At 42.3% G+C, this 25,000-nt stretch overlaps 1 protein-coding gene across 2 annotated transcripts in view; it reads left to right on the forward strand.

Moving 5' to 3' along the window:
• LOC127004116 (trithorax group protein osa-like) overlaps nucleotides 1-25,000 on the forward strand; it is a 278,016-nt gene that overhangs the window by 142,423 nt on the left and 110,593 nt on the right. The gene's annotated exons all lie outside the window — the stretch shown is intronic.

Genomic DNA, 25,000 nt, shown 5'->3' on the forward strand with positions numbered 1-25,000 from the left:
AAGGAAGAAGTGGAGGAGAAGGAGAGGTAGGAGGAGGAGGAGGAGGAGGAGGAGGAGGAGGAGGAGGATATTCATACAGTCAAATTACGTAGTGAAAAATATTAGAAGCTGTCAACCGTGGAATGCTTGATTAGAGCAGCTATTGGTAACCATGGCAACGCTCTCTCTCTCTCTCTCTCTCTCTCTCTCTCTCTCTCTCTCTCTCTCACGCGATGGTTCCTGTTTTTCAATTATTCATTCTTTCATTCTTTTTTTTTCTTCGTCCTTTTGTTGGTCTCTCTCTCTCTCTCTCTCTCTCTCTCTCTCTCTCTCTCTCTCTCTCTCTCTCTCTCTCTCTCTCTCTCTCTCTCTCTCTCTCACGCGATGGTTCCTGTTTTTCAATTATTCATTCTTTCGGTTTTTTTTTCTTCGTCCTTTTGTTGCTCTCTCTCTCTCTCTCTCTCTCTCTCTCTCTCTCTCTCTCTCTCTCTCTCTCTCTCTCTCTCTCTCTCTCTCTCTTTACTTAATTCCCTTCTTTCGTCTTTCTTTATAACATTATTTTCTTTCCTCTTCCATTCCATCCCTCCTCCTCCTCCTCCTCCTCCTCCTCCTCCTCTTCTGTCACTCCTCCAATCCAATAATCTCTCTCTCTCTCTCTCTCTCTCTCTCTCTCTCTCTCTCTCTCTCTCTCTCTCTCTCTCTCTCTCTCTCTCTCACGTCTCGGCAGTAAATGAGCTGGGTCGTCGCTAATGGTGGAGGAGGAGGAAGAGGAAGAGGAGGAGGAAGAAGAGGAGGAGGAGGAGGAGGAGGAGGAGGAGGAGGAGGCTCTGGGAGACATCAAGGTTTCTGAGTAGGAGGAGGAGGAGGAGGAAGATGAAGAGGAGAAAAGGGAAGAAGAGGAAGTGAGGAGGAAGCAACTTATATTATCCTTTCCTTTTCTCTTTTCTTTATCTCCTTCATCTTTTTTTCTCTTCTTCCTTCTTTTTCTCTTTTATTTTTTTCTCCTTTCTCCGTTTTCTCGTTTTCATTTTCATTTTTTCTCCTCCATCCTTTTCCTCTTTCTCCTCCTATAACTTCTTTATCCTCTTTTTCTTCCTCCTTTTTTCTCTCTTTCCTTCTCTTTCCCTTATTTCCTTCATCTTTTTTTCTCTTCTTCCTCCTTTTTCTCTTTTATTTTTTTCTCCTTTCTCCGTTTTCTCTTTTTCATTTTCATTTTTTCTCCATCCTTTTCCTCTTTCTCCTCCTATGACTTCTTTATCCTCTTTTTCTTCCTCCTTTTTTCTCTCTTTCCTTCTTTCCCTCTTCTTTTCCCTCCTATATTTTCTTCTTTCCCCTTTTTTAATTCCTCTTTTTTCCCCGTTTTTAATTCCTCTTTTTTCTCATTTTCCACTTCTCTCTTCACTCCAATTTGTCTTCTTTTTATCTTCTTTATTATTCGTTTCTTACTCCTCTTTTTTTGTTCCCTTCTTCCTTTTCATTGCTCTCTTTCCCTTCTTTTCTCTTTTCCATCTTTCTCATTCTCTTTATTTTTCTCTATCTCCTCCTTTCACTCCTCTTCCTCCGTCTTTTGTTTTTCTTCCTCCTCATATAAGTTTTTCCTTCCTTCCTCCTCCTCCTCCTCCTCCTTCCCTTCTTCATTTATCTCTTCGTTTTTCCCTTCCTCTTTTTCTCTTCTTCATTCTCTTCTTCCTCCCCATTTTTCTCTTTTTCCTCCTCTCCTCCGATTTACTGGATGTCCGCTTGGGTTCATTTCGGGTTCAACTCTCTCTCTCTCTCTCTCTCTCTCTCTCTCTCTCTCTCTCTCTCTCTCTCGCTGGCTGTGATTTGGCTTTTTTTTTGGTCTTTTTTTTTCGTTTCTTGACTTCCACTTCAATTATGTCTTTTTTTTCATTTTCTCTCTCACCTCCATTTTTCTTACTTATTTTATTTTCATTTTATTTTTATTTTTTCCTTCTTTTCTTCCTTTAGTTTATTAGGTCATTCTTTTTTTTTATTTTCTCCTTTTACTTTCTCTTCTTTTTCGTTTGTTTCCTCATTCGTTTTAATCTTTTTCTTATTTTCCAGGAACTTCTTTTTTCCTCTCCTCACTTCGTCTTCCTCTTCCTCTTCTTCCCTTTTGTCCTCTTTATCTTCCTCCTCCTCCTCCTCCTCCTCCTCGTCCAACGTGACTTTTTTTCTTCCTTTTTATCCCTTCTGTTTTCCTTTATTTTTTTTCTCTTTCCATCGTCAGAGTTCTCGGCATTTCTATTTTTTTTCTTTTTTTTTTTCTCAAGTTCCCATTTTCTTTGTGTGTGTGATTTTTTGTCGTTTCCCGTTTTCCTCGATTTGTTTCCTCAACTTTTTGGTATATATTTTTTTGTCCATTATTTTATTTTTCTTTCCCTCTTAGATTGTTTTCCTGTCTCTGTTTCCTTTTTTGTTTTTGTTTTTTTGTGCTGTTTTTCCTTGTTTATTTTTTCTTCCTTATTTATCATCTATTGTTTACCCGCTATCAATTAAGGGACTATTGTTTTCTTTTTTTCTTCTTTCTTTCTTTTCATTTTTCATTTTTCTTGCTTCCATTCATTATTTCTTCTTCATTCTTCCTTCTTTACCTCCCTTCTTCTATCTCCTTTTTCTTTCTTTCTCGTTTCTGTCCATTTCCACCTTCCTCTTTTTTCTTCTTTCTTTCTTTTCATTTTTCTTGTTTTCATTCATTTTTTTCTTCTTCATTCTTCCTTCCTTACCTCCCTTCTTCCATCCTCTCCTTCTTCTTTCTTTCTCTTTTCTGTCCATTTCCACTTTTCTCTCCTGCTCTCCCTATTTTTCCTTTCTTTCAGCCTTTCTTTCTTTTTTCCTTTTTTCCTCCTTTTTCTTCTTTTTTTCCATCTTTTTTTGTCGTTCACTTTCCTTCTTTCTTCCATTCTTCCCTCCTTTCTTTATTGTTTTCATCTATTTCAACCTACCTCTCCTGCTCTTCCTATTTTCTTTCCCTCTTCCATTCTTTCTTTCATCTTTTTTCCTTCATTCCCGCCTTCTTTCCTTTATTCCATTTCCTCTATCTTTCTTTCTCTTCTTTCTTATCTAACTTTGTCACTTCTCTTCTTTCTTGTGATCGATTTCCACCTTCGTCTCTTGCTCTTCCTATTTACTTTCTTTCAGCCGTTCTTTCTTTCTTTTCCTTTTCCTTTTTTTCCTCCTTTTTCTCCTTTTTTCCATCTTTTTTGTGTTGATCCTTTTCCTTCTTTCTTCTATTCTTTCCTCCTTTCTTTCTTGTATTCATCTTTTCATTCTTTCTTCTTTTTTCCTTTATCCCCCCGTCCTAATTTTCTTCCTTCTTTCTTTTTTTTTCTCTCTTCTCTCTTATCTAATTTTATCACAACAGGACACCATTTCTCTCTCTTTATCTCAGTTACGTCACTCTTATCTTCCTCCTCCTCCTCCTCCTCCTCCTCCTCCTCTTCTCTGAGCTTTCAAAATCCACTTTACTTTTTAATTCATCCAAAGTTCATTCATCTCTCTCTCTCTCTCTCTCTCTCTCTCTCTCTCTCTCTCTCTCTCTCTCTCTCTCTCTGGCTCTGTGTGTGTGTGTGTGTGTGTGTGTGTTTGTGTGTTTGTACCATCTGCCACAGTCGCATCCTCTCTTCTTAATGCCTCCTCCTCTTCCTCCTCCTCTCCTCTTCCTCTTCCTCTTTCTCCTCCCCCCCTCCCCCCCCCCCCATAATGAGGGATAATGGCCTCTCCAGAGCTGGGGTGCGCCATGATGTTATTATTTCATTAATTGTGAGGCTGGGGGGAGGGGAAGGGGTAGGGGCAGTAGGGAGGAGGGGAAGAGGAAAGGGGTTGTGAGGGGGAGTAGAGAGAGGGGGGGAGAAGAAGGGCGTCGAGATGGGGAAAGGGATGGGGGTCGTGGGGTGAAAAGGGGAAGAATGGGAGGTGACAGGGAAAGGGGTCATGAGTGGGGATGGAGTAGAGGGGAAAGGGAAGGGAAGGGGTCGTGAGGGGTAGGGGTTGGGGAAGGGGCAGGGGTTCATGAGGGGGAATAGGGGGTTGGCGAATGGGAAGGGGGCCGTGGGGGACAGTGGGATGGAAGGGAAGAGAAAGGGGGTCGTGAAGGGAGAGTAGGAGAAGGGGAAAAGGGGGTCGTAGGAGGGGAGTGGGATGGGAAGGAAGAGAAAGGGGATCGTGAAAGGGAAGTAGGGGAAGGGGGTCGTGAAGGGAGAGTAGGAGAAAGGGAAGAAGATGGTCGTGAAGGGAGAGAAGGAGAAGGGGGTCGTGAAGGGAGAGTAGAAGGGGAAGGAGAGAGGGGTCGTGGGGAGGGGGCAGTGGGATCGGGGGGGGGGAAGAGAAAAGGATCGTGAAGGAGAAGAAGGGGAAGGAAGATGAGAAAAGGAATGGAAATGGGAAGGGGGAAAAAGGAAGGGGTAGATATTTTATAAGAGGTGGAGAGGGGTGAAGGATAGGGACAGATACTTTATGTGGGGAGAAAGGGAGAAAGGGGGAGATAGGGTAGAAAGGGGGAGAAATCTGAAAAGGGGAGGTAGGAAAAAGCGCATCAGGTAGGGGAGAGAAGGAGGAGATGGGGGAGGGAAAGGTAAGGGAGTATGAGATGAAGGGGCAATGAGGAGGTGGGGTGAGGAGGAGAAGGAGAGGGGAGGAAAAGGGAGGAATAAGGGAAGAAATATAAAGGAGTCATAAAAAGGTTGATTGGGGAGGTTGAGAAAGGGGAAGTAGGAAGGGGAAGAGATGGAAGGGGAAAAGGGGGAGATAGGAAGGGGAAGAGATGGAGGGGATGACATTTTACCTCCCCTCCCCCTCTCTTCAGTCTCTCACCTCTCTCCCCTCTCTCCTCTCCTTCCTCTCTCTCTCTCTCTCTCTCTCTCTCTCTCTCTCTCTCTCTCTCTCTCTCTCTCTCTCCCCTCCTCGTTAATCTTCTCTTTTTTTCTCCTTTTTTTCTTTTTTATTTCACCATCCCTCACCGTCTCTCTCTCTCTCTCTCTCTCTCTCTCTCTCTCTCTCTCTCTCTCTCTCTCTCTCTGTTCTTGCTTCTCCACTCCTTCCTTCCGTCCATTTTTCCTTCCTTCCTTCCTTCTTTCTTTCTTTCTTTCCTTCCTTCCCTTTCTCCATTTATCTCTCCTCCTGTCATCTCTTCTTCCCTCTCTTTACCTCCTCATCCTGAAATAACTTTTCTCCACTCCAATCAGTCTCGCTTTGTGTGTGTGTGTGTGTGTGTGTGTGTGTGTGTGTGTGTGTGTGTGTGTGTGCGGGGGGACTGCGGGGCTTTCTATCTCTCTCTCTCTCTCTCTCTCTCTCTCTCTCTCTCTCTCTCTCTCTCTCTCTCTCTCTCTCTCTCTCTCTCTCTCTCTCTCTCTCTCTCTGCCCTTGATACATGATTTAGCACCTGTGAAACGGCCGCCAGGTAGCCAATTAAGAGTCAATTAAGGTGCTCGTGTCTCTCTCTCTCTCTCTCTCTCTCTCTCTCTCTCTCTCTCTCTCTCTCTCTCTCTCTCTCTCTCTCTCTCTCTCTCTCTCTCTCTCTCTCTCCGTGTATGTGTGTGCGTGTCAGAGAGAGAGAGAGAGAGAGTTTTATCGTGGGAAGGAAAAGGGCGGGTCGATAGCTTATCACTGTGTTTGTCTGTTTGTTTGTTTGTTTATGTGTTTGGTCTGTTGTTTGTGAGGGGAGGGCGTTGTTTTGGAGGAGGAGGAGGAGGAGGAGGAGAAAGGAAGATGGAAACGTGAGGAAGAACATGAGAAAAGAGAGAGAGAGAGAGAGAGAGAGGAGGAGGAAGTGGGCGTATTTGGAACTAGGGGAGGAGGAGAAGGAGGAGGAGGAGGAAGAGGAGGGGGAGGAGGAGGAGGAGGATCAAAACTGACAGAGGGGAAGTCAGTCAGAGAGAGAGAGAGAGAGAGAGAGAGAGAGAGAGAGTCTGAAAGCAGGTATGATTTACTTTTTCCCTCTCACCTTTTCATTTTATCCCCACGTAAATAATCTAACACCTTTCATTGCTACAAGAGTCACTTAGGGAATCGCTTTCATAATCCTCAAGCTATGTATATTTAACCCTCAAAAAACCTTACCTGTGATACATACGACAGGTGAGTGAAAGGAAGGTGCGTAGAGTTTTAATTAAGAATGTCTACAATATAGGTGATGTTGTTATGAGAGGTCTGGTAGGAATGTTATCTTTTTTTTTTTTTTTTTCGTGAGTCTTAATTGCAAGGAAGAAAGTGAAACGCATATTAGGAAGAGCTTTTCAATTTTTTTTTTTTAATATTAGGATGAAGAGGATGTTCATAAGATCGTGTAGACCCAAAGAAAACAAACTGTAGGACTTATATATTTTTTTCGTAGGAGAGGAAACATATACCAGGAAAAGAGAGCTATTCGGTTTTTTAGTATTAGAACTAGAAAATAATAAAAACTGTAGAACTTGTAGCAAATTTTTTTTCTTATGTGTTTTGTTCAGGAAAGAGAAAACTCACAGTGGGAAGAGCTTTTGGATTTTAACATTAGAATGAGAGCGATGTCAATAAGATCGTGTAGGACTAAAGAAAACAAACTCTAGGACTTACTTTTTTATTTTATTACGTAGGTCTTATATATAGGAGAGAAGAAACGAATATTAGGAAGAGAGTGATGTTAATATGATCATCTGAGGTTTATAAGAGTGTGAAGGGGGAATAGAGATGAGGGTAAGGGGGGAATTTGGTGGGGAAGGGAGATAAATATGAAAGGGGGCGTGTATCATGTTTTCTATAGCATTTTTACAACCTTATGAGGAATAGGAAGCATTGAGGAGGTTTATGAGTGTGAAGAATGGGGAATAGAGGTGAGGGGAAGGGGGAGAACAGGTCGGGCGGGGGAGAAATATGAAAGGAGGGGATAGGAGGGACATCATAGGAATAGGAACCATTGAGGAGGTTATGAGTGTGAAGAAGGGGGAATAGAGGTGAGGGGAAGGGGGAGAAATATGAAAGGGGGGTAGGAGGGACATCATAGGAATAGGAAACATTGAGGAGGTTATGAGTGTGAAGAAGGGGGAATAGAAGTGAGGGTAAGGGGGAGATGGGTGGGGAGGGGGAGAAATATGAAAGGGGGGTAGGAGGGACGTCTAATTAGGGTAGGGGAGAGAAGGGGGAGGTGGCGCAGATCTTGTGGTTCAAAAAGACAAAAAGGTTTATGAGTGTGAAGAAGGGGGAACTGAGATGAGGGGAAGGGGGAGAAATGTGAAAGGGTGGGTAGGAGGGACGTCTAATTAGGGTAGGGGAGAGAAGGGGGAGGTGGCGCAGATCTTGTGGTTCAAAAAGAAAAACACTGCAGGACTTGAAGTAATGTGTTTCGTAGATCATTTTATTTTTACATCAGACGAGAGGAAAAGGAACATTAGCAAGAGTTTTTCGTTGTTAGTAATGAGAACGAGGATGGTGATGTTAATGAGATCTTGCACATAAATAACAAGTGTGTTCATAAAGATTATATTAGAGGTATGTCCAAGGGTAGTTTTATGAGTCTAGTGGTATTTAGACAAGGATTCTTCACCATGGATACGAAAAGCACTCAGGAGAACCCGACTAATCTCTTTTTGTGGCCTTGGGAAAGATATGGTGGGAGAGCCGAAAGCGCCTGCGAATATGGGTCTTGCTTGGGTTTACAGAAGCTGACTGGTTTCTTGCACACTCTTATGTTCTTTATGATTTATGAGATTTTAATGGTGAGCAGTGAAGAGGAGGAGGAAGGAGGGGGAGGGTAAAGTGGATGAGAAAGAGAGAGAAAAGAAGGAAGGGAGGAAGAAAGAAAGAGACAGCGGGGAAATGTAGATGAAAGTGAAGGAAGAGGAGAGGAATGAAGGTTAAGTGGATGAAAAAGAGAGAGAAAAGAAGGGAGGAAAAAAAGAAAGGAAGAAAAACCGGGGAAATGTAGATGGAAGTGAGAGAAGAGGAGAGGAATGAAGGTTAAGTGGATGAAAAAGAGAGAGAAAAGAAGGGAGGAAAAAAAGAAAGGAAGAAAAACCGGGGAAATGTAGATGGAAGTGAGAGAAGAGGAGAGGACTGAAGGTAAAGTGGATGAAAAGGAGAGAATAGAAGGAAGGAAGAGAGGGAGAGAAAGAGGGGGAAGGGAGAGAAAGAGAGAAAGAAAGAAGGAAGAAGGGAAAGAAAAGGAAAGGAATGTATCATCAGTTTTGGTCCTCCTTCACTCTCCTCTTCCTCCTCCTCCGTCTTCCTATCTCCCCTCCTCCTCCTCCTCCTCCTCCTCCTCCCCTCTCCCTCTCTCTCTTCCTCTGATTTTTTCCCCCTCCACATCATCATAATTAACAGCATTATCATTAAATTAACTTGAATTAGGAAGCGTGATTTTTACCCTCCTCCTCCTCCTCCTCCTCCTCCTCCTCCTGCTCCTCCTTCTTGTCATATTCTTTTTTTTTTTTTTAATTCAGTATTACCAAGAATTCAAACCCCCAGTCATTCACCACCACTACCACCATCATTTTTCCTCCTCCTCCTCCTTCCTCCTTTTCCTCCTCCTCCCCCTCCTCCTCCTTCTTCCTCCTCCTCCTCCTCCTCCTCCTCCTCCTCCACCCATCACCACAATTCTCCATCCTTCACTAATAACACATTCCTCAAACGAGAGAGAGAGAGAGAGAGAGAGAGAGAGAGAGAAACTTCGATCTAAAGGAGATGATGGAGGAGAAGGAGGAGGAGGAGGAAGTATGTATAAGTATAAAAAAAAAAATAACGCCTGGAATTGTTATTAAATATAAATTCCGCTCAAGAAAGGGAACGAAGGAGGAGACAAAAAGAAAAAAAAGAAAAAGATGAAGAGAAAAAAAGTGGAGAGAAAAAAAAGCTTTACAGACATTCCTCCTTGCTCAATTAAATGCGCCAGGTGAGAAGGGCGAGCAGGTAAGGTTAAAGGGGAAGGATTACCAGCCTTACCTGCGCTCCTGAAGGTTCCGTTGCTTAGCTCATTCTTACTCCCACATCTTCCCTCCCATCCTAACACCCCTCCTCCTCCTCCTCCTCTTCTTCCTCCTCCAACCCCCCTTCCTCCTCCCTCAAGATGGCTACATAATTACTGTTATTGACTCGTTGCGATGAAGTAGTTTGTCATTAGTGGCGTCCATCTGTGTGTGTGTGTGTGTGTGTGTGTGTGTGTGTGTGTGTGTGTGTGTGTGTGTGTTGAGTGTGCGTTCGTGTTCTCATTTGTGTTTGGATACCTGTGTGTGTGTGTGTGTGTGTGTGTGTGTGTGTGTGTGTGTGTGTGTGTGTGTGTTGAGTGTGCGTTCGTGTTCTCATTTGTGTGTGGATACCTGTGTGTGTGTGTGTGTGTGTGTGTGTGTGTGTGTGTGTGTGTGTGTGTGTGTGTGCAGACCATTCCATGATGGTGTTTGCACGATAAACATGGACAAATTACACACACACACACACACACACACACACACACACACACAAAATATAGAGAGAGAGAGAGAGAGAGAGAGAGAGAGAGAGAGAGAGAGAGAGAGAGAGAGCAGGGAAGTGGATAGGAATAGTGGAGAGTTAGGGGAGGAAAAAGAGAGGAAGGGAGAGAGGAGGGAATGAAGAAAAGAGAAGGGGGAGAGAGACAGGTAGGATAAAGGAGGGAGAAGGGGAGGAAGGGAGAGGCGGAATATGGAAGGAAGGGAGAGAAGAAGAAAAAATGAGAATCGTCAAGTTTGGGAAGGTGTACAGAGAGAGAGAGAGAGAATAATGGAGAAAAAAGAAAACAATAATTAAAGAGTGGGAGAAAGGGAGGAAAGGGGAGAGAAGATTAATGATAAGGAAATAAAGTAAAAAATGAAGGATGGAAGGAAGAGAGGAAGAGAAGAGAAAACGAGAACAAGGGAAGAATAGAAATGAGAGAGAGAGAGAGAGAGAGAGTGTTAGGTCCCCTCTCTCTCTCTCTAAAACTCTTGATCGCGCGGAATCGTGTTTGTAATGCCTGTGTAATTAGGAAGAATTAGGGAAAGGTAAAAAAAAATTAGGTGGTGGTGGTGATGGTGGTGGTGATGGTGGTGATGGTGAGTAAACAAATTCACCATCAGCACTATCATTATCATCATCATCTCTCTCTCTCTCTCTCTCTCTCTCTCTCTCTCTCTCTCTCTCTCTCTCTCTCTCTCTCTCTCTTATGCAATCCTTTCTCTTCCTCTCCTGTTTACTTTTTTTCGTTCTTCCTTCCTCCCTTCTTCCCTTCTTTCCCTCGTTATTTTCTTCCTTTTTCTCCTTCCTCTTCCCTCCTTTCTTCCTCTCCATTCCTGTGTCTCTCTTATCTATTTATTCCTCCTCCCACTGTTCCCCCTTTTCGTTTTTTTTCCTTATTCTTTCCTTCCCTCCTTTCCTCCCTTCCTTCCTTCCTTCTCTCTCCCTCCCTCTCTCTTCACTTTTCTACCTGTCATGTTTTTGTTCTTCTCTTCTATGCTTTTCCTTCCCTTCCCTCTTCCCCTTTTATCCCTCTCCCCTCCTCTTCCTCCTCCTCCTCCTCTTCCCCTCTCCTCCCCCTCCGTCATGTTCTCCCTTCCCCTAATTCCTTTAATACCCCTTCCGTCCCTCCAGTTCTCCTCCCCTCCATCCGTCTTTCCTCCTTCCCCTCTCCCTCTCTCTCTCCCCTCCTCCTCCTCTTCCTCTTCCTCTCCCCTCTCCCCAATACTCACTAAATTCCACACCAAGCTCCTATTTTTTCCACTCCCCACCTCTCTCTCTCTCTCTCTCTCTCTCTCTCTCTCTCTCTCTCTCTCTCTCTCTCTCTCTCTCTCCTAAATTACTTCCGAGGCTAATTAAACAATGAAAATGATGACTGCTGTATTATTATTATTATTATTATTATTATTATTATTATTATTATTATTATTATTATTATTATTATTATTATTATTATTTGTTTTGGCATCAGTCACTCACGTATTGCAACATCAAGCAAATACTAATGCAACTCAGTTTTCAATATGACAACACCCGATATTTAATCATCCTTATTTATGAACTAATCTATTTGCTTTTTTTTTTTTTATCCTGTCGATCCATTTTGCTTTTTCTCCTCTTTCTTTCTTACCCTTTCCCTTTCCTTTTCTTTTTCTTTTCATCTATTTTATCATTTTTACTCTTTCCTTCATTTCTTATCTCTTTCCTCTTTTTTTTCTGCTTTTCCTTCCTGTCTCTCCTTTCCTCCATTTATTTATCTTTCCCTCGCTTCCCCTCTCCTTTTAGTATTATCAAACAGTCTAGTATAGTATTACACCCAGTCATGTATTTATCTTGTATCTTTTTGTGAATTTTTTTGTTTTTTTCATTAATCCACAACTTTTTTTTTTTTACTATAACCAACCATTACATTCATCCTCGTATTTATGTGTTCTATTCTTTATTCTTCATTACTCGCCACCGAACACTATTATTACACCTCAGAGTCACTCACACAATTTCCTGTTTTTTTTCTCTCTATTCCACATATTTTACCTGTTTCCCTTTATTCCACAGCTAATCCTTTTTTCTCTCAATTCGTCCGTCAGTTATCGTCATCAGACATTCTACTATTACGCCCCAGAGTTATACATTTACCTGTCTTGTTTTTCTCCTTATTTTCACAACTATATATACCTGCATTTTGTTTCCAGATATTCCACAACTAATCCTGTTTTTCATCAATTCGTCCGTTAGTTATCATCATCAAACACTATTATTATTACACCTCAGAGTCATATATTTACCTTTCTTTTGTTTTTATATCTTTATTCTACGTATATTTACCTGCATTCTGTTTCTCCTTATTCCACAACTAATCTTTTTTTTCATCAATTCGTCCGTCAGTTATCATCATCAAACACTATTATTATTACACCTCAGAGTCATATATTTACCTTTCTTTTGTTTTTATATCTTTATTCTACATATATTTACCTGCATTCTGTTTCTCCTTATTCCACAACTAATCCTTTTTTCATCAATTCGTCCGTCAGTTATCATCATCAAACACTATTATTATTACACCTCAGAGTCATATATTTACCTTTCTTTTGTTTTTATATCTTTATTCTACATATATTTACCTGCATTCTGTTTTTCCTTATTCCACAACTAATCCTTTTTTTTATCAATTCGTCCGTCAGTTATCGTCATCAAAGAGTCTGTAATTATACCTCGGAGTCATACACACCTTTATTTTGTTTTCTCTTCATTCCACATTTATTTTCCTGTCTTCTGTGTCTCTTTATTCAACAACTAATCTTTTTTTTTTTTATCAATGCGTGAGTTAGTTATCGTAATCAAAGTGTCCATTATTACACCTCAGAGTCATACATTCATTTACCTGTCTTTTGTTTTCTCTTTATTCCATATATTTATCTGTTTCCCTTTATTCCACAGCTAATCCTTTTTTTTCTGTCAATTCGTCCGTCAGTTATCGTCATCAATCATTCTATTATTACACCTCGGAGTCATACATTCATTTACCTGTCTTTTGTTTTCTCTTTATTCCATATATTTATCTGTTTCCCTTTATTCCACAGCTAATCCTTTTTTTTCTGTCAATTCGTCCGTCAGTTATCGTCATCAAACATTCTATTATTACACCTCGGAGTCATACATTCATTTACCTGTCTTTTTTTTCTCTTTATTCCACAACTATATTTACCTGCATTTTGTTTCTCTTTATTCAACAACTATTTTTTTTTTCATCAATTCGTCCGTCAGTCACCGTCATCAAACATTCTATTATTACACCTCGGAGTCATATATTCATTTACCTGTCTTTTTTTTCTCTTTATTCAACAGCTAATCCTTTTTACATCAATTCGTCCGTCAGTCACCGTCATCAAACATTTTATTATTACACCTCGGAGTCATATATTCATTTACCTGTCTTTTTTTTCTCTTTATTCAACAGCTAATCCTTTTTACATCAATTCGTCCGTCAGTCACCGTCATCAAACAGGACAGCGTTGCAGCACCAGGCGACAAATGCATCCCTCTCTTTTTTTTTTTTTTAATACGCCACGCAGCAACGTATTACACAAAGCATTTCAATCACACACACACACACACACACACACACACACACACACACACACACACACACACACACACAGTCAGTCATTGTTATTATTATTTCCAACAACAACAACAACAACAACAACAACAACAACAGCAACACATTTCGAAACCTTTGCTGTTGTTGTTGTTGTTGTTGTTGTTGTTGTTGTTGTTGTTGCCATTCATTGTCCTTTCATTACAGCCGCCAGCCAGTACTTCATCACACACACACACACACACACACACACACACACCATCTATTCTATCTCGTTCCTTCATTTCCTACCTCTTCCCTCTTTTTTCTTTCTCATCCATTCTATCCTTCCTCTTCCCTTTATTTTCATTTCTTAGCTCTTCCCTGATCTTTCTTCTTCTCTTTCCCCCATTTCTTATCTCGTCTCTGATGTTTCCTTTTCCATCCATTCTCTTTTTTCTCTCCAATTTCCTCTATTGCTTCCCTCTTTCTTTACCCCCTCCCCTCCCTCACACCTTGATTAACCCGCCACACACCTGTACAGTTTGCCTCATCTTACCTCACCTTACCTTACCTCACCTCACCTCACCTTACCTATCGTATCCTCACCTTATCTCATCTCACCTTATCTCACCTTACCTTACCTCACCTCACCTTACCTTACCTCACCTTACCTTACCTCACCTTACCTAACGTTACCTCACCTTATCTCATTCACCTTACCTCACCTTACCTTACCTCATCTCACCTCACCTTACCTCACCTCTCCTCAACTGACAACCTCGACCTGACCTCCCCTCAACTCTTTTAACCCCTCATGACCTATTCCTCTTGTCCCCTGTGATATTATACCCCCCCCCCCCCCCGCGCCTCCCTTCCCCCCATAACTTTCCCTTTCTCTTTTCTCTTTTGTTTTTTCTCTCTTACTGATCTCACCTTAGCTGTCTTAACCTCTATTGACCTTTTCCTGTCGTTCCCCTTGTGTTTTTTTTCCCTCCTCCTCCTCCTCCTCCTCCTCCTCCTCCTCTCTCCTACTTTCCTCACCCCTCCTCCTCCCTCATACTTTTCTCCCACCTAGTTTTTTCCTCTCCTTTCCTTACGTTCTGTCTCATCTTTCAGTGTTTTCCCTTCCTTTCTTTTGTTTTCTTTCTTATCATTTTCTTATTTTCTTTTCCTCTTTTGTTTCTTGTTTTCCTTTCCTCTCTTGTTATTCCTTGTTTCTTGTTTTTCTTTACTAATTTTCCTTTCTATCCTTGTTCTTTGTTTCTCGTTCCCTGATTTCCTTTCCTTGCTTTCCTTCTTTTTCTTCTTGTTCTTCGTTTCTTGCTTTCATATTCTTGTTTTCCTTCCCTTTCTTGTTCCTCCACGTTCCTCCTGTCTCCTCCTCCTCCTCCTTCCTTTCATTTTCCTTCCTAATCCTTTCCCTCCCTCTAATCTGTCCTTAATAACTTCGCACCTCTAATGTATTTACTCAGCTCTTGTGTCTCGTTAGTAATTATTTGCCACAAGGAAATACGCCACATTTTTTAAACGTATTACAGCATTTATTGACATTTACGTGGCTAGTTTATCTTTTTAATTCCGTCTTTTTTGGGGGACAGAGTATTTATAAGTGTTGGATTTTCACAGAATTAATGAGTGGACATTTAGAAACTCAGTCGTAGAATGTGATGTAAAAATATTCTCAACAAAAGCGACTAATTACGTCTTGGAAAACGGGTAAAAAAGACAGATAGCGACCTTTTTTTCATTATTAGCGGGCCTCTTAATTATTAGCAGGCTTTTTTATTATTAGCGGGATTTCTTTTTAGCGGGATTTTTTTCATTAGTTTTTTTTCATAATAAGCGGACTTTTTTCATTATTGTTGCCTTTTTTTTTTTGCCCTTGAGCTGTTTCCTTTGTTGTAAAAAAATAAAAGAATCAACCTCGTTATTATTGTTGATGACTAATAATATAACGTTTAATAATTATAATAAATGTGTAATGATAAGAAAGAAAATATAATGTCAAGGTAATCTGTCCTGTATTTGGGTCACCATGTAAACGGGGCAAGGAATTGAATAAAAGAAAAGAAAAAAATCTAATACGCCAAAAAATAAAAAGAAAATTGTACACTTCACCGTACCGCGAGAAAATCCAATGTGTTCCTAAATGATGTAAAACGACCTTCGATTCTAGTCTTTGGCCCCTCACGAAAGAAAGAACGTAAATGATGATAAGAAATAATGTATATGTGAAGTAAAAACAGAATTGATAGAAAAAAATTGTAGAAAATAATGAAAATCAGCGTCGTAAAAAAAAAAAATCGTAAAAGTCTATGATGCAGTCGAGGTGATTTTAGTCCTTCTGTTCTAAAAGACAGAGATTACACACACAAAAAAAAAAAAAAAAAAGACGGAGTGACGAAATTGTGTGGATGTGGTTACGAAGAAGAAAAAAGTTAATATGATCTTCCTATTTTCTTTTCCTTCCTTTCTATCTTCCTGTCTTCCTTCCTATCTTCTTTTTCAGCCTTCCTATCATCCTTCCTTCCTTCCTTCTTTCCTATCTTCTTATCTTTCTACTTTCCTTCCCTATTTTCTTTTCCTTCCTTTCTATCTCCCTGTCTTCCTTCCTATCGTCTTTTCAATCTTCCTATCATCCTTCCTTCTTTCCTATCTTCTTATCTTTCTACTTTCCTTCCCTATTTTCTTTTCCTTCCTTTCTGTCTCCCTGTCTTCCTTCCTATCGTCTTTTCAATCTTCCTAGCATCCTTCCTTCCTTCCTTCTTTCCTATCTTATCTTTCTACTTTCCTTCCCTATTTTCTTTTCCTTCCTTTCTATCTCCCTGTCTTCCTTCATATCTTCTTTTTCAGCCTTCCTAGCATCATTCCTTCCTTCCTTCCTTCCTGTCTTCTTATCTTTCTACTTTCCCTCCCTATTTTCTTTTCCTTCTTTTCTATCTCCCTGTCTTCCTATCGTCTTTTCAATCTTCCTAGCATCCTTCCTTCCTTCCTTCTTTCCTATCTTCTTATCTTTCTACTTTCCTTCCCTATTTTCTTTTCCTTCCTTTCTATCTCCCTGTCTTCCTTCCTATCTTCTTTTTCAGCCTTCCTAGCATCATTCCTTCCTTCCTTCCTTCCTTCCTGTCTTTTTATCTTTCTACTTTCCTTCCACACTCTTTCTCTCACTCTATCGGAGTCTATCCAATACAACAAACAAACAAACAAACAAACAAAGGTAATAGTAACAGAAACACCTCCCTATTTCTTTTTCCTTCCTTTTCCTTTCTATCTCCCTGTCTGCCTTCCGATCTTCTTTTCAGTCTTCCTATCATCCTTCCTTCCTTTCTTCCTACCTTCTTATCTTTCTGCTTTCCTTCCCTATTTTCTTTTCCTTCCTTGCTATCTCCCTGTCTTCTTTCTTCCTATTTTCTTTTCAATCTTCCTATCATCCTTCCTTCCTTCCTTCCTGTCTTCTTATCTTTCTCCTTTCCATCCACACTCTTTTTCTCACTCTATCCAATACAACAAACAAATAAACAAACAAACAGACAAACAAACAAAGGTAAAAAACAACAGCAACACCTTCAGTACCGTTCTCTCTCTGATAAATAAATGACAATAAAAAAGTAAATATAAAGTTAAAAACGCAAATAATAGAAAAAAAATAGTAAACAAAAAAAAAGTTAACGACGTAAAAAAAGATGGAAAATTCTATAATGATGCGGTCGGAGGGATTCAAGTTCATGCGTTCTAAAATACAGGAATTACAGAACAAAAAAAGACCGACTGACGAAATTGAGTGGATGTGGATGTGGTTACGAAGATGAAAAAAAAAGTAAATATGATCAAATCGTCGACGCTCCTTTGAATGAAAACAGAGAAAGGAGGAAATACAGACGAGGGGAAGCCTGTTGCTGAAAATAAATAAATAAATACATGTAATAGCTATCCTTGGAATGGTTTTGAAGAGAGAGAGAGAGGTGAAATAAAATGTAATGGAGTTGTAAAATTAAGTTAAAAAAAAGAGACAAAGAGTTTATGAAAAAAAAAATCCTGTTGTAGAAAAAATAATAATAAATACATGTAACAGTTATCCTTGGAATTGTTTTGAATAGTGAGAGAGAGAGAGAGAGAGAGAGAGAGAGAGAGAGAGGTGAAATAAAATGTTATGGAGTTGTAAAATTAACAGTTAAAAAAAAGAGACGAAGAGTTTATGAAAAAAAATCCTGTTGTAGAAAAAATAATAATAAATACATGTAACAGTTATCCTTGGAATTGTTTTGAATAGTGAGAGAGAGAGAGAGAGAGAGAGAGAACTAAGTAAAAAAAATAGTATTATGGAGTTGTAAAATGAAAAGTTAAAAAAAGGAGAGTTAATGAAAAAAAAATGTTGATGATTAGTGAAAGAATTAATTAGCTAATGAGTCCTTTCAACGTAAAGTGGGATGGAAAATGAGTTACAGATTGGAAGAAGTAATGCGTTAAAGCACGAAGGTTTAAAAAAAGTGAGTTAGTGATGGAATATAATGAAAAAAAATAATAGCAAGTAAAAAAAAAGCTAAATGATGGTTTGTATTCAGTCTTAAAAAATACAATAGACGAGCGAGGAGTATAAATGTTAAATTGTTACCTTTATTATTTTTTGTGAAGTTAGGAGAAAAGACAAAAGAAAAGATTAATGGAGTCTCTCTCTCTCTCTCTCTCTCTCTCTCTCTCTCTCTCTCTCTCTCTCTCTCCTGACACATTTCTCTTGTTTTTTCCATTTTATCTTTTTTTCTATCATTCTTCTTTTCTATCTTCCTTTTTTCCTGTTTCCTTTTCTACCTTCCTTTCCTCCTTTCTTTTTTTCATATATTTATTTCTTTTTCTTTCTTTATCTCCCTATTTTCCTTACTATTTTACTTTCCAATCTTCCTTTTCTCTTTTCTTTCTTCATTTTTTTTCTTTTCTTCCTGTTTATCCTCTCCCTGCCTTATCTCTTCTTATTTCTATCTATTTATCTTCCTATATCATCCTCCCTTCCTTCTTTCGTTCATTTCTCCATAATTCCTTTCCTGTCTTCCTTTCTTCATATTTTCCTTCTTCCTTTCTTCATATTTTTATTTATCTTCCTTCCTTTCTATCCCTATCTTCCTTTTAATCTTTCTACCATTCTTCCTTCTATCCTATCTTCCTATCGTTCTACTTTCCTTCCACACATTTTCTCTCACTATCCAATAAAAAAGGGAAGAAAAAAAGAAAGGTAAGAACAACAGCAAGTACACCTTTACCACCTTCATCTCTTTCAATAGGTCAACAGGTGAAGAGGTGATGGTGGTGGTTGTGGAGGTGGCGGTGGTGGTGGAGGCGGTGAGGTTCCTATTACACCTCAATTGACCTCACTCCACCCTCCTTTGACTTACCTGACCCTACCTGCCTGTAGGATTGATTGCACCTGGTATTGGTAAGTCGAGGAAGCTGTTGTGCTGTACCTGTGTGTGTATGTGTGTGTGTGTGTGTGTGTGTGTGTGTGTGTGTGTGTGTGTGTAGAGAGAGAGGTAAAGAGAGCCTTATATTGCTATCTTATCGTAACGCTGTGTGTGTGTGTGTGTAAGGCGACTCATAATTACAACGAACTGGATGGAATGCGAGGAAAATGATGTGCGTGTCTGAGATCGTAAAGCACACACACACACACACACACACACACACACACAACATTTTTTTTTCACTTTTTCCGGATAATGCCAGTCTTAACACGAAGCCCCACACGCTCATGACTACACACACACACACACACACACACACACACACACACACGTCTTCTAAGTAAACACATGTATTTACACACACGAATAGCTATACAATGAAACCTGTGTATACATAACGTCATCACACACACACACACACACACACACACAAACGCACACACATAACAATCAAAGCCTGATCCTTACATAGCATAGACAGACCTTTCTCCAGCTTCTCCTCCTCTTCCTCCTCCTCCTCCTCTTCTCCCAAAAGACATGGTAGAAAGATCCCTATTTCCCCTCTCTCCCTCTTTCTCCTCCTCTTCTTCCTTCCCCAGGCAGATAAGTCCTCTCTCCACCTCCTTCTCTTCCTCCTCCTCCTCTTCCTCCTCTTCCTCCTACTCTTCCTCCTCAGGTCTCAATTCTTATATCATCAAAAGAGACCAAGATAGATGGAATTCTGAGGCTCAGGAACGATCTCTCTCTCTCTCTCTCTCTCTCTCTCTCTCTCTCTCTCTCTCTCTCTCTCTCTCTCTCAGACACACACGCAGAGAGAGAGAGAGAGAGCGGTAGCTGTGGTGGGCCGGAAAATAGTGGTAGTAATAATAATTGTAGTAATGGTGTCCTCTATTTGTTACCGCCCCCCCCCCTCCCCCCACCGCCCCCTTCCTTTCCTCTCATCTCCTCCACTACCCCCTTCTACCTTTACCTCCTCCCCTCCTCTTCCTCCTCCTCCAAACCCTACCAATATCTCATCCTCTCTCTCTCTCTCTCTCTCTCTCTCTCTCTCTCTCTGATGTATTGCCAGAGCTCTCTCCATTATTATTATTATTATTATTATTATTATTATTATTATTATTTAACTAAACAATATTGACACTAAATTTGCTATGCGTTGAGTCGTCCGTGTATTTTTTTTCTTTTTATCTATTTTTCTTACTTTTCTTTAGCATTTCTTTTATTTCATTACTCTTCGTGTTCTTCCATTTCGTTCAGTTTCTTTTCATTTTCTTTTATATTCTTTTCGCAGCGCTGAGACTTCCACTTTTTTTTTTTAGGTTTGGTTCATGATATATATTTTTTTTCATCAGTGGAGGAGGAGGCGGAGGAGGAGGAGGAGGATTAGTACGAGAAGGAAGAAGAGGAGGTGAGAGGAAGAGGAGGAGGAGGAGGAGGAGGGTAGTGTCTGTGCAAAGGAATATCTGGCAACTCTCTTTCCTCTCTCCTCCTCCTCTTCCTCTCCCTCCTCCTCCTGCTAATGCTAGGAGGAGGAGGAGGGGAGGGGAGTGTAGTGGTGGTAGAGAGAGAGAGAGAGAAGTGTTAAGATGAAGGAGCCTGGGAGTTATTGGGGAGGAGGAGGAGGAGGAAGAGAGGAGGAGGAGGAGGAAGAGAGGAGGAGGAGGAGGAGTGGATGATGATGATGATGAGGAGGAGGGAGCGAAGGAAGGAGGGCAAATGGCAAAGAGGAAAGTTGGGACGAAGGAAGGAAGAGACGTAAGAGGAAGAGGAGGAAAAATAAAGAGGAAGAAGAAGAAAAAAAGAGGAGGTAAAAATAAAAGAGAGGAGGAAGAGAATTCTCCTCCTCATTTCCTGCCTCCATGTTGGTAAAGGAAGAGAAAAAAAGAAAAAAGTGAGGATGGAAAGAATAAAAAAGAAAAAATGATAGAAAATGTAAAAAAAAAAGATTTGCAGTTTTAATATATTTTCTGAAGACCAGCTTGTGTATTACCGTGTGTGTGTGTGTGTGTGTGTGTGTGTGTGTGTGTGTGTGTGTGTGTGTGTTTTATATTTCCAAACATTCATTCTCATCCGTTATAATTTTTTGAAAAGTATTTATCATTACTATTATTACTATTATTATTATTATTATTATTATTATTATTACTTTTCTTGCAACAGAACAAAGAAAGAAACAAAGAAATGACATTAATATTCTAGAGCAACCTTGGTAACTCTCTCTCTCTCTCTCTCTCTCTCTCTCTCTCTCTCTCTCTCTCTCTCTCTCTGTGCTTAACCCCAAACTCCCCCTCCTCCTCTCTCCCTCCTCCTCCTCCTCTCCAATCCTCTTTCCTCCCTCTTTCTTTCTCTCCTATTCTTCACACTGCTCCTCCCTCCTCCCCTCCTCTCCCTCCCTCATTCTCTTCCCTTATCTACCGCCTCCCTCCTCCTCCTCCTCCTCCCTCCTCCTCCTCCTCCCCTCTTCCTTCTTTCTTCACTTCTCCCTCCCTCCGGTCGTCCTCGCCCTCTTCTTTCCTTCCTCTCTCCTCCTTCCCTCCTCCTTCTTCCCTCCACCTCTCCTCTCCCTCTCTCCTCCCTCCTCCCTCTCCTCTAACGCCACATTTTCCAAACTTTTTCATTTAATTTCAGATCTTTGGAATATTCTCATCTCGCTTATTAAGTCTCTCTCTCTCTCTCTCTCTCTCTCTCTCTCTCTCTCTCTCTCTCTCTCTCTCGACCAATCAAGTCGCTCCACTTTTTTTTTAACCTTTTTTCCTCTTCCCTTTTTTTTTAACAATTTCACTCGACACATGTCTTATCATTGTTCTCTCTCTCTCTCTCTCTCTCTCTCTCTCTCTCTCTCTCTCTCTCTCTCTCTCTCTCTCAACCCCATTTACGTAAAGCTACACGAGAGATAAGTTGACGTCAGAGAGAGAGAGAGAGAGAGAGAGAGAGAGAGAGTTTTAGTGTGGGGTAGGAGGAATAGAAGAGAACGATGGTAAAAATAAAGATTGTAAGAAAAGGTGAAGGAAGAAGAATGAGGAGGAGGAAGAGGAAGAAGAAGGGAACCGGGTGTAGATAGGGAAAGACTGAACAAAGAGGTGGAAAGAGAAAAAAGAAAAGAGGAGGAAGAGGAAGAGGAGGAGTTTGACCTGACATTTTATCGAAGTTGTAGAAGACAAGTGTGTGTGTGTGTGTGTGTGTGTGCTCGACCTCCTCTATCTTCCTCTGTTCCTTGCTCTCCCTTATCTCCGCCTCCCCCTCCTCCTCCTCCTTCTCGTCTTCCTCCACCTTCTCGTCTTCTCTCTCCTCCTCCTCTTTCTTTTGCCCTCTGGACAAGTAAATCAACATGTGAATCTCTCTCTCTCTCTCTCTCTCTTGATTAACCGTATCCCTAATCAGAGAGAGAGAGAGAGAGAGAGAGAGATGGGGGAGGAGTCAAACTACTATATTTTGTTGTTGTTGTTGTTGTTGTTGCAAGTTTACGGAGGAACTGGCGGGCGTATACATAAACTTGCCTCTCTCTCTCTCTCTCACTCTCTCTCTCTCTCTCTCTCTCTCTCTCTCTCTCTCTCCGGATAATGTCAGTTTGATAAAAAAAAACGAAGAAAAAAAGATGAAAGGAAGGGAAAAGAAAGATAAAAAAGAGTAAGGGTCAGGATACAGTGGTGGCTTTTGTAGTACAGGAGAGAGAGAGAGAGAGAGAGAGAGAGAGAGAGAGAGAACGAACCCCCTGAAAGCAGCCCGTCCATTATTATTATTATCATTATTATTTTTATTATTATTATTACATTTATTACTTTCATTATTTACTCTATATCGTGTCTCCCTGCCGTTAAGCGCTAATGAAGGAAATTAATAAATCTGGCAATGGGGGGGAGAGGAGGGGAGGGAGGGAGGGAGAGAGGAAGGAAGGGAGGAAGGAAGGAAGGGAGGAAGAGGGGGGAGGGTGATATTTAATGGAGGGGTGGAGGAAGGAGGAGGGAGTAATGGCCGAGGGAGGAGGGGACAATGGAAGGGAGGAAGAGGAGGTGGAGGAGGAGGAGGAATGGAGGAAAAGGAGGAGGAGGAAGAGGAGTTTGTCGCCCTGATGTTGAGAGAGAGAGAGAGAGAGAGAGAGAGAGAGAGAGAGAGAGAGAGAGAGAGAGAGAGAGAGAGAGAGAGAGTTACCAGCAGCCAGCCAGCCCATGAAACCCACGCCCACGGGAAGACCTACGAATATCTTGAGGTTATGGGCGTGGGCGTGCGGCATGGGGGGAGGGGGGGGGAACAGGGGGGGTGTATAGTGATGTGGGGCCTTTTTTTACATTAGTGAATTGTCAATCAGAAGCAAATCAGAGAAACTTGCTCCGCGTGGTCCGGGCAGGGCGGCGGCGGCGGCGGGGTGGCAGCGATGGTTGGCGCGGCCGCTCACCACTTGATGAAACCCTCGCCTCCGCTCCGGCCCAACGCGATGGTCTGCTCTCACCCTACTCGCTTCGCCGCCCTCTCCCTGGTCCTGGCTAGCTCTCCCTCCCTTCAGAAAGCTCCTCGCTGCTCGCCAAATGGGAATTCACGAGATTATATTGATTTTATTTGTGGCTAATAGCTCCCTGCATCTTTAGGTACCGAAATTTGGGAGTTCGAAGCGACGCGGGTTGAGGAAACAGTGAAATAACACGTCGAGAGCCAGGCCGAGGCGATGGCTGGCGCGGGCGAGGAGGAGGAGGAAATGGGGGAAGGGGTGGAGGAGGAGGAGGAGGAGGTAGTGGAGGAGGGGGAGAGGAGGCACTACCACAACCCGGGTGATCTCCTTCAGTACTTCAGAACCTTCCCCTCACCTTCTTCCCTCCTCCCCATTCCCTCCCTTCGTAGTTGTTGAAGTGCCGGGGACCACGAGACATGGCTGATGGGAGGTAGGGTGCAGGGGGGACTTGGGGCATCACCTCCCAGTCTCAGTCCCCAGTTCGCAGCTCCCAGTTCGACTCCAGCCCTGTCCCAGAAATTAAAACCATCGCAGTCTTCATCTGTGGACTTCGCCAGGTCTGGACTCACTTCTGCTCCTCCTCCACCCCCTCCACCCTTAACCAGTTACCAAGGGAGAGGGGGGAGGGGTAGAATTTGGGCTTTCGGGGGGGGGGGGGGGGTCTGCGGAAAATACTAACCCCTTCCCCTTCCCCCCTCCCACACACCGCCCCTTCGAAATTCTCCCCCGCCCATGAGTTAGACTGCATAGGTGAGGTGAGGTGAGGTTGGGGTGAGGTGGCTGAAGAAGGGAAGAAAGAAGAGGGAAGAAGAGGTGGTGTTGGAGGGGTTGGGGGGATTGGGGGGCGTTACAGGTATCGGGCTATCGGAATACGCCTCCATCGAGTCTTACCTGAAGCTGTAATGACTTAGGAGGTACTAATAAATCGGTTGCGTTGAAATGAGTGACGGAAAACAAGCAGGGCCGAGCGATGGTTGGTGCGTACCTTCATCTTTTGGGAGGGGAGGGAGAAGAGGAGGAGGAAGGGGATGGGGTGGAGGGAAGGGGCGGCGGAGGAAGAGGGGGATGGGGCTGCGGGAGGGAAGGGGGAGGAGGGAGTTGCCAGCGCTCGCCAGCCACTCACGAAAGGAAGGAAGAAGAGGAGGAGGAGGAGGAGGAAGTGGATGAGAGGTGATTATTATTGCAGTTGACGAAATCATGTCGTCTGGCGTCCGTCCTACACTGTGACATGTTAGATTTTGTGTTGTAGGTCGTGAAAGGTCCGTGAAAATGATTTGATAACCCGAGCAGGCACACAGGCAGGCAGGAAAGCTCTCTCTCTCTCTCTCTCTCTCTCTCTCTCTCTCTCCAATTTTCAGGCTTTGTCTACACCATTTTTTCCTTAAACGTTCAATATGTAGTGCAGCGTTGCCGTAAAATCCCCAAATCCATTTTTCTCTTTTTCACTCCTTCGCGTTCCGTCCTTCCCTCCCTTCTTCAATATCCTTCCCTCCTCCTGTATCCTTCCTTCCCTAGCAAGCGGCATTCATTCCCCTCAGCCCTTCTTGAGCAAAAGGGGAAAGGAAAGGAAGGGGGAAGGGAAAGAGAAGAAGAGGGAAAAAGGAATACAGGATATGAAGGGAATGAATATTTTGCAGGACCAGGCAGGTAGCGGCGGCGGCTCAGGGTTCGCGGCGGGTCGGGTCTGGCAATACTGCAAAGCCTGAGAGATGTTGAACCTTCTGATAAATTGTCAACGCGGAGTAATGTTATCCTGTATTCTACCTGCCCTGGCGTCTCTCTCTCTCTCTCTCTCGTGCATGGTGGCGGGCGGGGTGGCGGCGGCGGCGGTGACAGAACGCGGGGTGGGGCGGGGCAGCCAAGCACTCTGGCGGGGCACACACCCTAGGCCTACGAATGACAATGGTCTCAGGATGTAAATTTAGATCCTTGGTGGTTGCTGGCAGTAGTTGGTAGTATGGAGGATAGGGAGGCAAATGGAAGGTAGGAGAGGAGGAGGAGGAGGAGGAGTGGGTATGGTCGCGGTGGTGGTGGTGGTGGTGGTGGTCCTGTGTGGGTCTCCGCCCCCCGCTTCTTTCCGCCCCACCCCGGCAATGCAGTTCAATATGACAGCATCACAGGGGCACA

This window comes from Eriocheir sinensis, chromosome 27 (genome assembly GCF_024679095.1).
Source record: "Eriocheir sinensis breed Jianghai 21 chromosome 27, ASM2467909v1, whole genome shotgun sequence".
NCBI classification, from domain to species: Eukaryota; Metazoa; Arthropoda; class Malacostraca; order Decapoda; family Varunidae; genus Eriocheir; species Eriocheir sinensis.